Genomic DNA, 15,025 nt, shown 5'->3' with positions numbered 1-15,025 from the left:
AGCTCTGTCCTCAACTCTCTCTTCTGTACCCTTAATCCAACCACCATCAGTCCTAGTAAATCCCATGCGGTGCAAAGTATGCTGGTTGATGGTGTCAGAGTGAGAGAGCCTAGCTGCTGCCTCCCCCTCAAAACTAACTCCAAACCTCCTGAATACTAATGTGAGGGCCATACCGAAAGGCAGATGTGCCTTGGATCTATTCAGGATTTTCCTCATGGCTTCTATCATTAATGCAGGGAGGTTTAGGGGGGTTTGGGTAATCACATGAAACATGATGCAGATATCTCAGCCTGAGAGGAGGTCATGTCTACCACTTCTTGGAAAGAAAAGCTTTGTTACCAGTTGATGGAGAATCCTCATCTCAATGGACAGGATCTTGGCTTCTAGTTTGTTTAGGCTTCCCGAGTAGGTTCCTCCTAAAATCACATTAATTCCTTCTTTCTTAACTGGGAGTTCCATGTTTGAGTATCCCTCATAGGGTAAATGAAGAATCTCTCCCAAAAGTACAGGATCTAAACAGATATCTATACCCTTAACAGTGGATGTTACTGTTCCATTACCATAGCACAAGTTCAGATAAAATTTCCTAACCAAATCTACATAGGTAACTTCTTTAAGTGAACAGTAAAATCTCCAACCTTGATCTTTGATTTTTGAACCAATGAAGAACCCCTCTTTTTCAAAAAATCTGAAGTCTACATTTTTTCCAGGTTCTACCTTTCTAACAGATAAGGGAATTTTACTGGGGCTTAATGGAGACCGAGATGAACCTGGAGTAGATGCCAAAATAGGAATGGAAGCAGATGAGGTCTGAGAAGCTTGTCTCTTCCTGCGCACGCTCTCTTCCAACTCACAGATCGACTTCCTTCTTTGTGGGAGCTTCATTTTTGGAGCCATTTCCACCACCAGAGCAAGCAAGGGGTCTTGGGAGGTCAAATGTGTGAAGAGATAGAGGGATTTTAGGGGATGGATAGGGATTTTGGAGGAGAGAAACCCTGATTTGGAGGAGAAGGGTGGAAGCTAGGGCACGCTCCAACCGCTCCAATCAAAGGAGAAAAATGGGAAGAGCTCGGTTCCCAAGGGGCGATTTGAGGTGAAGGGGTGATGGGAGAAGGATCTTGGGGGTAGACCTTAGATTTGGAGAGGAAGAGGACCTTAGGTTTTGGAGGGAGGAAGATGAAGATGGAACGGGTCGGCTTATGAATGGGATTTTAATCAAAAAGAGAAGAACCCATGGGATTTTGGCCAAAAATTGCAAGTTTGCCATTGGGTCGACCCTATGGGGCCGACTCATGGTTCATAGAAATTCAGAAAAATTGATGAACAAATTCCAAAAAATTTGAAACTCTGGGAGAAGGATATTTGCTCAATGAACAGTTATGAGAATGATAATTTTGAGCTTTTAAGCCCAAGAGAAATGATGAGAATTGAGTTCAAAGAGTTTTTGACATTGATTCCTTGGAATCAGAGAGATATTTAAGTAGATGGATCAAGGATTCCTAGATCTCTCCTAATTTCACAGAATCTATCTTCACTTACGATCTTTGTAAAGATGTCGGCTAATTAATTTTCAGTACAAACATAGTCAAGAATTATGTCTTTATTTTGAACATGTTCTCTTATAAAATGATGTCTGATTTCAATATGTTTAGATCTAGAATGCTGAATTGGATTTTTAGTAAGATTTATGGCACTAGTGTTATCACATCTTATGGATGTTTGATTAAGTTTGATACCAAAATCTTCGAGTTGTTGCTTAATCCACAAGATTTGAGCACAACAACTTTCGACTGCAATGTATTCGACCTCGACCATAGATAGTGCTATCGAATTTTGTTTCTTGCTAAACCAGGAGATTAGGTTAACTCCAAGAAATTGGCAAGTTCCACTAGTGCTTTTTCTGTCTAATCTACATCCAGCAAAATCAGCATCTGAATATCCTATTAAATCAATTAATGAGTCCTTAGAGTACCATAATCCTAGAGTTTGAGTACCATTTAAATATCTAAGGATTCTTTTAACAGCATTCAAGTGAGATTCTTTAGGATTAGATTGAAATCGAGCACAAAGACAAATACTAAACATGATATCAGGTCTACTTGCAGTTAAATATAGTAGAGAGCCAATCATACCTCTATAATATTTTAAGTCTACACTTTTACCTTCTTCATCCTTGTCAAGCTTACATGAAGGGCTTATGGGTGTGCCAATTGCTTTGGAGTTCTCCATTCCAAATCTTTTGAGTAATTCCCTTGTGTACTTGCTTTGGGTGATGGAGATTCCTTTCTTTGTTTGTTTGATTTGGAGTCCGAGGAAGAATGTAAGTTCTCCCATCATGCTCATCTCGAACTCCCCCTGCAAGAGCTTAGCAAAGTCTTGACAAAGAGATTCATTAGTAGACCCAAAGATAATGTCATCAACATATATTTGTATAACTAATATATCATCTTGATTTCTTTTAATAAAAAGGGTTGTATCTACATTGTCTCTTGAAAAAATATTATTAAGTAAAAATTTGCTTAGCCTATCATACCAAGCCCTGGGTGCTTGTTTCAAACCATATAGAGCTTTATTTAATTTAAAAACATGATTAAGAAAAGCATGATTTTCAAAATCTGGGGATTGTTCTACATAGACTTCTTCAGCAATGTATCCATTTAAAAATGCACTTTTGACATCCATTTGAAATAATTTAAATTTCATAAAGAAAGTATATGCAAGTAGAAGTCTAATTGCCTCTAATCTAGCAACAGGTGCAAAGGTCTCATCAAAATCAATTTCTTCTTCTTGATTATAACCTTTAGCGATCAATCTTGCTTTATTTCTTATTACATTTTCATGTTCATCTAATTTATTCCTAAAAACCCATTTTGTGCCAATTATTGAATAAGTTTTAGGTTTTGATACTAAAGTCCATACATTATTTCTTTCAAATTGATTAAGTTCCTCTTGCATTGCATTAATCCAATTATAATCATGTTCAGCTTCTTCAATGGTTTTAGATTCAAGATGAGAGACAAAAGCACAATGATTGAATGCATCTTTAAGTGAAGAATGAGTTTTTACCCCATGCATAGGATCACCAATAATTAGCTCCTTAGGGTGATTGTGAACATACCTCCATTCTTTGGGTAGGTCATTTATACCTTGAGGTTGTTCTTCACCTCCCTCATCCTGTTTGTCTTCATGTTCCTCATCATCTTGAATTGTTGAATCTTTCAGAGTGATCTCTTTTATTCCTTCTATAAGAGGATCTGCATCATCAACACCTTCATCCTTCCTTGAAGGAAGATCGTTAGTTTCATCAAAGACAACATGTATTGACTCCTCTACTACTAAGGTTCTTTTATTGAAAACTTTAAAAGCTTTACTAGTGGAGGAGTAACCAAGAAAGATTGCTTCATCTGATTTTGCATCAAATTTTTCAAGTCTTTCTTTACCATTATTTAATACAAAACATCGGCAACCAAAAATATGAAAATATGCAATATTAGATTTTCTTCCTTTCCAAAGCTCATAGGGGGTTTTCTTTAAAATTTATCTAATCAAAGCATGATTTAAAATGTAACATGCGGTGTTAATAGCTTCCGTCCAAAAGTATCTTGAAAGGTTGCTTTCACATAGTATGGTACGGGATATTTCTTCTAAGGTTCTATTTTTTCTTTCTACTACCCCATTTTGTTGGGGTGTCCTAGGTGCTGAAAAATTATGGCCTATTCCTTTTTCATCACAAAATTTTTCAAAATTTTGATTTTCAAATTCAGTTCCATGATCACTTTGAATATTTTGAATTGAAAATCCTTTCTCATTAATGACTTTTCGATAAAATTTAGAGAAAACTTGAAAAGTTTCATCTTTGTGTGCCAAAAAGAAAACCCATGTAAAATGAGAGAAATCATCAATAATTATAAAATCATATCATTTTCCTCCTAGACTAGTAGTTTTAGTAGGTCCAAATAAATCCATGTGCAATAGCTCTAAAGGTTTAGAGGTTGAAACAATATTTTTAGACTTAAATGAAACTCTTGTTTGTTTACCTAGTTAGCATGCATCACAAATTCTATCCTTTTCAAAATTCAATTTTGGCAAACCAAGAACCAATTCCTTCTTAATTAATTTTGAAAGTGAATGCATGCTAATATGTGCAAGCCTACGATGCCAAAGCCAACTAGTCTCATTAATCTTGGCATTCAAAGATATTAGGCATTGCATGTTTATCTTGGATAGATCATTCAAATCTATCATATAAATATTACCATGTCTATGTCTTATAAATTTAATGCCTTCATTAATAGGACTAGTTACAATGCAAATAGAAGATTCAAAAATAACTTTATATCCTTTATCACAAAATTGACTAATGCTTAGTAAATATGCTTTAAACCATCTACTAACAAAATATTTTCAATGTATTTGGAGGGAGTGATACCAATGTTACCTATACCGATGATCTTTCCTTTACCATTGTCTCCAAAGGTGACCATCCCTCCATTCTTAGCATCAAGTGTGATGAATTGGGATTCATCACCAGTCATGTGTCTCGAGCATCCGCTATCAAGATATCATTTCCTATTTTCTTTTTGGGATGCTAGACACACCTGCAGGTAAAAGTCAAGTTTTTGTTTTAGGTACCCAAGCTTTCTTGGGTCCTTTTTGGTTAGTCATAATGGTTCCTTTTGGAATCCATATTTTCTTTACATTTGAGTTTACAGATTTGTTAGAGAAGCAAGTGTATGATTTATGTCCTACTCTACTACATTTGAAGCAAGTAATATTAGATAATTTGTTACTTGAAGAGTTTACATAGATATTTTTTAGATACTTTTATTTCTTCAAGGGGTTATAGCCAAGTCCAGCCTTATCATACACGGCCTTTTGATTTTCAAGAATCATATTAAGTTTATTAGAGCTCAAGGTGAATTTTTCAACTATTAATTTTAGCTTGGCAATTTCATTCTTTAAATTTTGATTTTCTTGAAGCAGGATGGATTTTTCAATTGAAATGCCTTCATTTTGTTTCAGTAATGATTGATTTTTTAATTTTAGATCTTTGTTCTTTATCCCTAGTTTCTTTAGTTCATCAATTAAGTCATAGAAAGCTTCATGAAGTTCTTCAAATGTAAAGTCACTAGGAGTTTCGGAGTTTACCTCATTTTCATGTGCCATAAGGCACAAGTTGGCTTGTTCAGTTGAGTCTTTCTCTTCGGAGCTTGAGTCGTCACTCTCACTCCAAGTGGCCATCATGGCCTTCTTCTTGTACTTCTTGGGACCCTTCTTCAGTTGTAGGCATTCGAACTTGAAGTGTTCCGATTTCTTACATTCATAGCAGATAAGGGGTTGGTCTTTATCCTTTTCTTTGCTCTGTTCTCCTTTTGTGAATGGCCTCTTCCTCATTCCTTGTTTCTTTTTTCTCAAAAACTTCTTGAACCTTTGGGTAATGAGTGCCATCTCTTCATCCTGCTCTTCATTTTCTATGTCATCAGTTTCTTCATCTGGTGGAGCTATGGATTTAAGGGCGATTATTCTTTTCTTTTTGACTTCTTCCTCTTGGGGTTATTTCATGCTCAGCTCATGTGTCATTAATGATCCAAGAAGCTCTTCCAAGGGTAGAATGTTCAAATCCTTGGCTTCTTGGATGGCGGTCACTTTGGCTTCCCAAGTTCTTGGTAAGGACCTAAGAATCTTTCTGACAAGCTCACTGTTAGAATAGGACTTACCAAGACTTTTTAAACCATTTATAATATCAGTAAAGCAAGTAAACATTTCAGTTATGGACTCATCATGCTCCATTTTAAACAATTCATATTTATGCACGAGCATGTTAATTTTGGACTCCTTTACTTGATTGGTTCCTTCATGGGTTACTTCTAACCTATCCCATATTTCTTTAGCAGACAAGCAAGTTGAAATACAATTAAATTTGTTAGCATCAAGAGCATAATATAGAACATTCATAGCTTTAGCATTTAATTGGACCATTTTCTTATCAACCTCATCCCACTCTTTTTCGGGTTTGGCTGATTCCACACCATCAATAATTTTAGTGGGTGTGTGAGGGCCGTTCACTATGATACTCCACATATCATAGTCGAGTGCTTGAATGAAGATTTTTATCCGAGCTTTCCAATAGGTGTAATTGGACCCATTGAAAAGTGAAGGTCGATTAGTGGACTGCCCCTCAGTTAGAGAAGTGCCGACTTGAGTTGCCATAGATCTTTGGCTCTTTGATTGGTTAGATCAAAGTAGGGCTAGAGCACCGGACTCTGATACCACTTGTTTCCCAGCTATGCAACCCAAGAGGGGGGGTGAATTGGGTTTCTAAAAATTTTAAACTTAACTTATGTCTTATGAAAGATGTTTAACAATAACTAAATAAATAAGGAGAGTATAGTTGATTCAATGCTAATGGTTAAATGCAAGAATGCAAGAGAATAAAAAGGTTCTAAAGAAGAGCAATTAGGCACAATACAAACAAAAGAATTTATAGTGGTTCGGTGCCAACCTTGCACCTACATCCACTCTCCAAGCTCCTACTTGGGAATTCTAATCTACTAACTTGTATTCAACCTGAATACACTCGTCAGAAACTCTGACTCTAGCTATCCCAAGCTAGTCCACTTATTTCTCGGGTACAAGCCAACCCAATACACTCCGATTCAAGGTTCGAATCAACCTTTCCTTATTTTGGAACCATTCCGAAACAAAAACAATAACTCAAACAGAGTATAACAATCAATAGCACAGTAAATACAAAAGAAGCTCCTTTAATGAGCGAATGAGGCTTTAAATACATTTTACTCAAAGAGAAGATGACTCTTTTCGATTTCCTCAAGATGGTTGGAGACTTGAATGTGCACTTGAGGAGTTGGTGAGCTTGAATTAAAGGCTTCTTGAATGCTTTGAGTGAGCTCTTGCTTAGGGCTGAAAAGTTTGCTTGAAATCTCCTTTTCAAAAAATCTCTCTTTTTGATTCTACTTGATGATTCCCACCTTTTTGTCCCTTTTATAGCTTTAAGGAATGGTGGAGAACAATCTGGGCTGAAATAGAGCCGTTAGACCACATTAAATGAGCATTAAAAGCACTTAAAATGGGTTAAAAATTAGCCGTTGTGGAACATTCCCATCACAGGGGTCGACTCATGGGTCGACTCATGCTCATGGGTCGACTCATGGGTCGACCTCTGTGGAAAAATAGCAAAAAATAAGGTTCTATAATTTTTGGCCTAAAAATAGCAGGGGTCAACTCATAGGGTCGACTCATGCCTGGGGATCGACCCCATGGGGTCAACTCACAGACTGTGCCACCCAAAAAATCTGTGTGCCAATCAGCTCATTGTGCCATGAGTCGACTCATGGGTCGACTCATATTTTTCAAACATGAATATCTTTCAAAATACAAGTCCAAAAATAATAAAATTTTCATCAATGGATCACAAATCTTTTGTTCTATCATTTGATGCTTTCAAATCAGGGTTTGGTAAAATTACAATTTTGCTCCTGAAAAGCAACAAGTCTTTTTCCAGCAAAAATCATCAGTATCCCTTCAAATACTTTGTAATCATCAAAATCAATCCAAGGAGCAATAAGATGTAAGGATACATCATCATTGAACGTGACAACTCCAGAGTATTCTGCTATCGAGAATGTCTCTGATGGGATATAGGTATAAGTGTCTCTTAGACCTGAGGTCACCTCAGTGACTTGCAAGCAACTCACTGTGCTTTGGTACTGGACTAACTAAATTTCTAATTCAGTGATGGAAGGCTTCTGGGCACAGTCAAGTACTTGTGAAGTCAGAGTATGATCGAGATGGGATTGATCACTCTAAGAGTTGGAGAAGAATGAGTCGCTATATTTTAAATTTAGCAAAACCTTGGCCAGAGTAATCCATCAGATGGATTTGATATTTTGAAATATATTATGGACAATCTGATCAGAGTTGACAGTTAAACTCTGAGGTATCCTATGATCATTTTGGTCAAGGAGATGAATTATATGAAAACTATATCCGTATGGGTTCTAAGGATGTTGTTCTACACATTCGACCTATCCGATCGTCGGGTACCATTGCTAGATGGTCACTTTAATTGGTATAAAAATTTATTCCTATGCTATCAACTTAGGTTCAGACCTATGAGATCATACATATTAGAGTTCACGATCTGATCGGATGATTGATCAACGATTAAGAATCGTTCTAGGATTAAACGATCAATATGATTGACATTTAACCTAGTGCAAGTGTTACAGGAGGATCGATTAGCAATTTGATTGTTAATTGGCTTAATTTGATTAAGCCAATGAGTTGAGATTAAGTTTAATTGAATATGATTTAATTAGATTTGATTTGGGCTTGATTGGATCAAGTCCAATTGGTTTATTGGATAAGGCAAGTGCAAGAAAAAACTAATCCTAGTTCAATTAGGACTTGGGTCAACCTAATTTTTAATTTGATTAAAAAATTAAATTAGATTTAAACTAATTTAATTTGATTAAATTAAATTTTTAATTGGGTTAAGATCTATTTTAATTGGGTTGATTTGATTTTGGTTTGATTTAGTTTGAGAAATCAGATTGGAACAAGACATAGATTGAATCCTAGTAAGACTAGGATTCCACCTTGCGTCAATTTAGCCCCCACGCCCACTCTCTCTTATCCCACACCCACTCTCTCTTATTTTGTGAAACAAAACTTCTCTCTCAGGTCTTCACACACACCCAAAACTTTTCTCTCTTTCTCTCTTACATGAAAAATGGTTGTGGATTAAGTCAAAGTAGGAATTAGTTTGGATTTCAAATTTTATGAGATAGAGTTTTAGAAAACCAAAACTCTTTCCTTATGGCACTGATTTTATTCAATTTTTTTTTAAAATTTTTATGACTTTTATAGCACATAATATATACCCTTTTTTGGTGGTTCACACATAAAAAGAAAGAGGGGGCGCCCAAGAGTTGGGCGCCCCTTGTCTTGCCATGTTTGGATAATCCTTGACTAGGTATTTGACCTAGACAAGGACTCTATCATATCTCTTTATTTAAAATAAATTTCTTCATAAAATTTTTGTAAAAAATAGAGAAAAGAGAGACCTTTGGGGCATGCAAAAATTAGAGAGAAATAAGGTTGGGGTGTGGAGATACAATAGACACAAGACTAGGTGTCTAGGTGAGAGCAAAGAGAAGAAGAAGAGGATCTTCTTCTAGGGTTGCTGTGTTCACCTCTTCCCTTCAACCATCTTGAGTTTTCTGAGAGTGTCTTAGATCTAAAACTCCTTCTCCTACTTTTCATCTTTGAAAGAGTCCTAATCAAGAAGAAGGAGGTATCTGATCGACCATCGAAGAAGGATCAATGTAGTACTAGCATACTATGCTGATTTTTTGGATCAGGACTTCTGATCGTGATTCGTGGGCTCGTGTGGACGACTCCTAGAGGTCGGACGCATGTGCGGCTCACAACATCATCCTCAAGCCCAGATCAATAAAGTTAGAACGTCTAACTTGCAAGGTAATAGATCTGATCTATTATATTTTTCATACATTAGATGTAGTATAGAAACATGTTGATATGATCAACATGTAGTTCTTGCTCTTTATATTTTAATTTTTGATTTAATGCCATGTAATAATCATGTAATAGAATCTTAAATCTAGAGATTCTCTAGTTTTATAAGATAAATTTTGATTTATTTTAGTCTTTCGCTGCCTGATCTTGAAAAAAATTCAAGATCTAATCCTGAAACCCTAGATCTGGTTCCTTCACCTTCTTGAAATTCTCCAAGCTGAACCTCTTCAGCACAGTGTCTATGTATGTAGACTAGGATAACCCAAGCATTCTTTTAGATCTATCCCTATAGATCTCCATCCCTAGGATGTAGGATGCTTCACCCAAGTCCTTCATGGAGAACTGCGATGACAACCAAACTTTTATTCTCTATAGTGTGGGGATGTCATTTTTGATTAAGAGAATGTCATCTACGTACAAGATAAGGAATACCACAACTGAACCATTTACTCATTTATAGATGCAGGGCTCTTCTCCATTTTTAACGAAGCCATACGTTTTGATCATCTTATCAAAATACATGTTCCAACTCCGAAAAGCTTGCTTCAATCCATAAATGGATCTCTGAAGCTTGCACACCTTGAACTCATCTGTGGATGTAAACCCCTTAGGTTGTATCATATATACCTCTTCGTTCAGTTCTCCATTCAGGAAAGCTATCTTTACATCCATCTGTCAGATCTCATAATCCAGATGGGCAGCTATTGCAAGCATTATCCGAATGGATTTGAGCATTGCCACAGGAGACAACATCTCGTTATAGTCAATACCATAATATTGACAATACTCCTTGGCAATCAGATGGGCTTTATAGGTCTCCACCTTTCCATCTGCACCCCTCTTCCTTTTGAAGATCCATTTACACCCAATGGGTTTAACCCCTTCAGGTGGGTCAACCAATGTCCATACATCATTGACCTTCATGGACTCCATTTTGGATTTCATGGCTTCAAGCCATTTCTCAGAATCAAATCTCTGCATTGCATCCATATAGGTGATCGAATCTTCATCATTCTCATCGAGTTCGATGGAATCACCATCCCGGACCAAAAAATCATAGTATCTATCTGGCTGATGCGGTACTCTACCAGATCGCCTTAATGGTGCAGGTATATTAGTCTCCAAATTTGATCTAATCAAATCTGACTCAGGTTCAGCTATTGGTGTCAGTCCTTCTACCTGTTGAACTTCATCAAGTTCAACTTTAGAGGCAATGGTTCCTTCACCAAGGAACTCTTTTTCTAAAAAGGTTGCCTTAAGGCTGACGAACACCTTTTGTTCATCAGCATGGTAGAAAAAATATCCTTTGATCTCTTTGGGGTACCCTATGAATGTGTATTTATTAGATCTAGATCCAAGTTTATCTGTAACTAACCGTTTGACATAGGTTGGGCACCCCCAGACCCTAAGGTGTGAAAGTGTTGGCTTACGCCTTGTCCATATCTTATATGGAGTCTTAATTACAGACTTACTTGGAACCCTATTCAACAGATAACAGGTCGATTCGAGTGCATATCCCCAGAAGAATATCGGCAAGCTGGCAAAATCTATCATGGATCAGACCATGTCTAACAGAGTTCAATTTTTTCTTTCAAACACATCATTATGCTGTGGTGTTCTTGGAGGAGTCCATTGGGAGAGAATCCCATTCTTTCTTAGATATGTGAGAAACTCACCAGAAAGGTATTCCCCTCCTCAGTTAGATCGAAGAGATTTAATACTCTTCTCAGTTTATTTTTTTACTTCACTTCAGAATCGTTTGAACATTTCAAATGAATTCGACTTATATTTCATCAGATAGACATATCCATATCTGGATAGATCATCCGTGAAAGTAATGAAGTAGAAATATCCACCTCTAGCACTTGTGCTTATGGGCCCACATACATCAGTATGTACTAGGCCCAAGAGCTTAGTAGCTCTCTCACCTTTTTTAGTAAAAGATGACTTGATCATTTTATCAAGAAAACAGGACTCACAGGTTAGAAGTGATTCACAATCACTAACTTCGAAGATTTTCTCTTGAGTCAACTTGTTTATCCTGTACTTGTTTATATGATCTAGCCTACAGTGCCATAATTAGATATCTGATACACCATCTAATCTAGGGTGCTTGCCTATAGAATAGACCACGTTAACAGATTGTGATAACATATACACACCATTGTTCAAATGTCTATAAAAAATAGTAACACCATTCATAATGATATTACAAACTTATTTCTTTATTAAAATTTCATAATCATTTTTGATCAGAAGGCCTACAGAAATAATATTTAAAAAAAAATTGGGACAAAAATGATAATCATTAAGAACAACGGTATGGAACTCAAATATAAGTTTCAAGATTCCTAATGCTAGAACTGGAACTAATCTTCCATCTCCAACATTCAGGAACCTCTCGCCTTGCTCGAATCTCCTACTGATCTATAACCCCTGCAACGAATTGCAAATATGGTAAGGGCTACTGGTATCCAATACCCAGTCAGTTATATCACAAATAGAAAAATTACAAAGAGTTATCATATAAATACCTTGCCCAGTAATAGCTTGCTTCTTTCTCTACCTGTTCGAGTCCAAGGAGGCAATGTACTGAGGATAGTTCCTCTTCTAGTGCCTCTGCTTCTTGCAAAAGAAGCATTCAGCTTGACTCTTATTGGACTTGATCTTTCTGATCTGGTCCTGCACTGATGTCCCAGCCTGAACTTGCACCTTCTTCACTTTCTTCTTCTTGTTCTTCTTCCCTTTCTTAAAGGGTCGAGAACCAGAAGATGAACCCCCACTAAGTTCACCGACTCCTTGTGGAGTTGGTGATCCTTCTCAAAGTTCTGAAGCAACCCCAGTAACCCATGGTAGTTTACTTCTGGCTTTATCATTCTATAATGAGTGAGGAATAGGAGATAAGACTTGGGCAGTGAGTTTAGTATTACATCTTTCCCAAGCTGCTCATGCAAGAGAAAGCCGAGCATGCTTAAACGCTCCATCAGCTCGATCATGTACAATACATGATCAGTGATAGAGGCACCATCCCGCATTTTGGTGTTGAAGATGGCACAACTAGTCTTATGCCTCTCCACATCATCGGGTGTGCCAAAAGCATCCTCCAACACTTGAAGCATGTCCTTTGGCTGAGCCATCTCAAATCTATGATTGAACTCGTTGCTTATGGCAGCCAGCATGATGCAGCGCATCATGATCTGATCATTGAGCCACTTTTGGTAAGTGTCTCTGACTGTTCCACGTGCATTGGCAACTGGCTCCTCAGGTGCAGGATCCGTTATCACATATAGGATCCGTTCATGCTCCAGGACTATCTTCAACTTTTGGTACCAACTACCGAAGTTGGGTCCGACCAACTTATCATTGTCCAACAATGATCAGAGCGACAAGGAAGTGGCCATATCTGTACAAAGAAAAACCATAACCTAATTAGTAATTAATTCATTAAATCTAAAGATTTAGACTTTAATCAAAAAGTTTTTCCCACTATTTTATTTGAATTGGTAGCCTCTACCTTCAATTCGAGGAATTATCCTAATTCTTTAGTGGATACTAGAATCCACTTAGACTGCACACAAGCCCAACTTTGGTTGGCCAACCCATGTACATCTAAGGGTAGGTTCATAACCAATTGTTTCTCTAAATAATTTTTAGTAATTTTAATTTTGCCCCAGTCCCTAATCAGTAGGCTTTGGCCTCCACTGAAAAGGTCTGGTTAGGTCCAACCATTAACATGACCATACTTGGCCCATCTAGCCAATGAATGATTAGGCCCAACTTTGGTTGGCTAACTTAACTACCATTTAGAAAGATACAGTTAAGAAATCATATTATGAATGATAATTCCATCAGCCGATAAGCACCAGGCCTTTGGGCCTCCAATGATTATCCAACTGATGGACCCATTATCATCCACTTAATAGGAGGCTATGATCTAGTTATCACCATAACTATTTTATTTTAAGGACCTAATAATTTTAAAAGATTTAGTTGATTGAGAGGAGGAGGTCAGATGAACTAGCTTATCATGATCCTCCCACTGGCTTCACCAATCAGCTTAAGGGAGACCATTAAAAGGGCTGGTCTAGGAGTACTTAAATCAGTCACACTGATTTACCTAGCTGACATGGGTCAGCTCGAATAGTCAAGTGATTCGATCAAAATATAATTTCATCAAGAGGCCAGATAAGTTTGATCAATGAGAGGGTCTACCAAAGCTTGCCTTAGAAACCATCAGAAATGGCCAGGTAAGCGACCTGCCAATTAAAAACCACCAGTATGGTTTACCTTAGACACCAACTGATTTAATTAGTTTCGATTAGATCAACCTAACAGTTCGTGCTAGACCGCTTAGCCAAGAATCAAGTCCATTTGATTCTCGTTAAAGACATGGACTTGACCAACTACAACTATTGTAATTGATCTAGAGAATCCTTAACCTAATCTAAGACAATAATTGATTAGATTTAGTCAATTCTCTAATTAAGTCCATTTTTAATCTAACCTTAGGTCTAACCCAATTAATGGACCTAATTTTCACTAACCCATTAACCCAATGTGTTATGGTTTGTGTCTTAGGTTCTTCAATTCACAATCCTAGAACCTAATCAAATAACTTCTTAATTCTCAATTAAGTTTTGGGCTGAGGATTGGGGTTCGACTTTTCAAAAATAATTTTTATGTTTGTAAAATATTTTTACAACATGGTTCTACCAACCAAGTTGCATATTTGATTCATAATCAAAATACAAGTGAAACAAGTATGAAACTACTTTAGATCTAATCTAAACAGGTTCATGTAATTGAAACAATTTCAACTTTAAACTGTGCAAATTTCCCAGATAAATATATGATGGTTCTTTGCATGAGAATTATTAACAAAGAGATTTTATTTTAGATTTAAATATTTTTTAAATATAATAAATTATAAATTTAATTTAGATCACATCTAACAAATTTATGATTAAAGATAGATCTACACGAACTAGGACAACTTTTGTACTATAAGGGGTAAACCTTACAGTAGGACAACCTACAGTTCGTGATTGATCTAAAAATTTTAATTTTAGATTTAACAATCAGATTATATATTAGATCTAATCTAAAAAATAATTTAAGCATGTATAAATAATCATGTAATAAATAACCTAGGCTCTGATACCAATTGAAAGAACCAGATCTAGGGTTTCAGGGTTAGATCTTGAAACTTTTTCAAGATCAGACAGTGGAAGACTAAAATAAATCAAAATTTATCTTATAAAATTAGAGAATCTCTAGATCTAAGATTTTATTACATGATTATTATATGGCATTAAATCAAAACTTAAAATATAAAGAGCAAGAACTACATGTTGATCATATCAACATGTTTCTATACTACATCTAATGTATGTAAAATATAATAGATCAGATCTATTACCTTGCAAGTTAGATGTTCTAACTTTGCTGATCTAGGCTTGAGGATGAT

The sequence above is a fragment of the Elaeis guineensis genome, chromosome 6, assembly GCF_000442705.2.
Source record: "Elaeis guineensis isolate ETL-2024a chromosome 6, EG11, whole genome shotgun sequence".
Taxonomy (NCBI): domain Eukaryota; kingdom Viridiplantae; phylum Streptophyta; class Magnoliopsida; order Arecales; family Arecaceae; genus Elaeis; species Elaeis guineensis.
Note: the sequence above shows the minus strand (reverse complement) of the source record.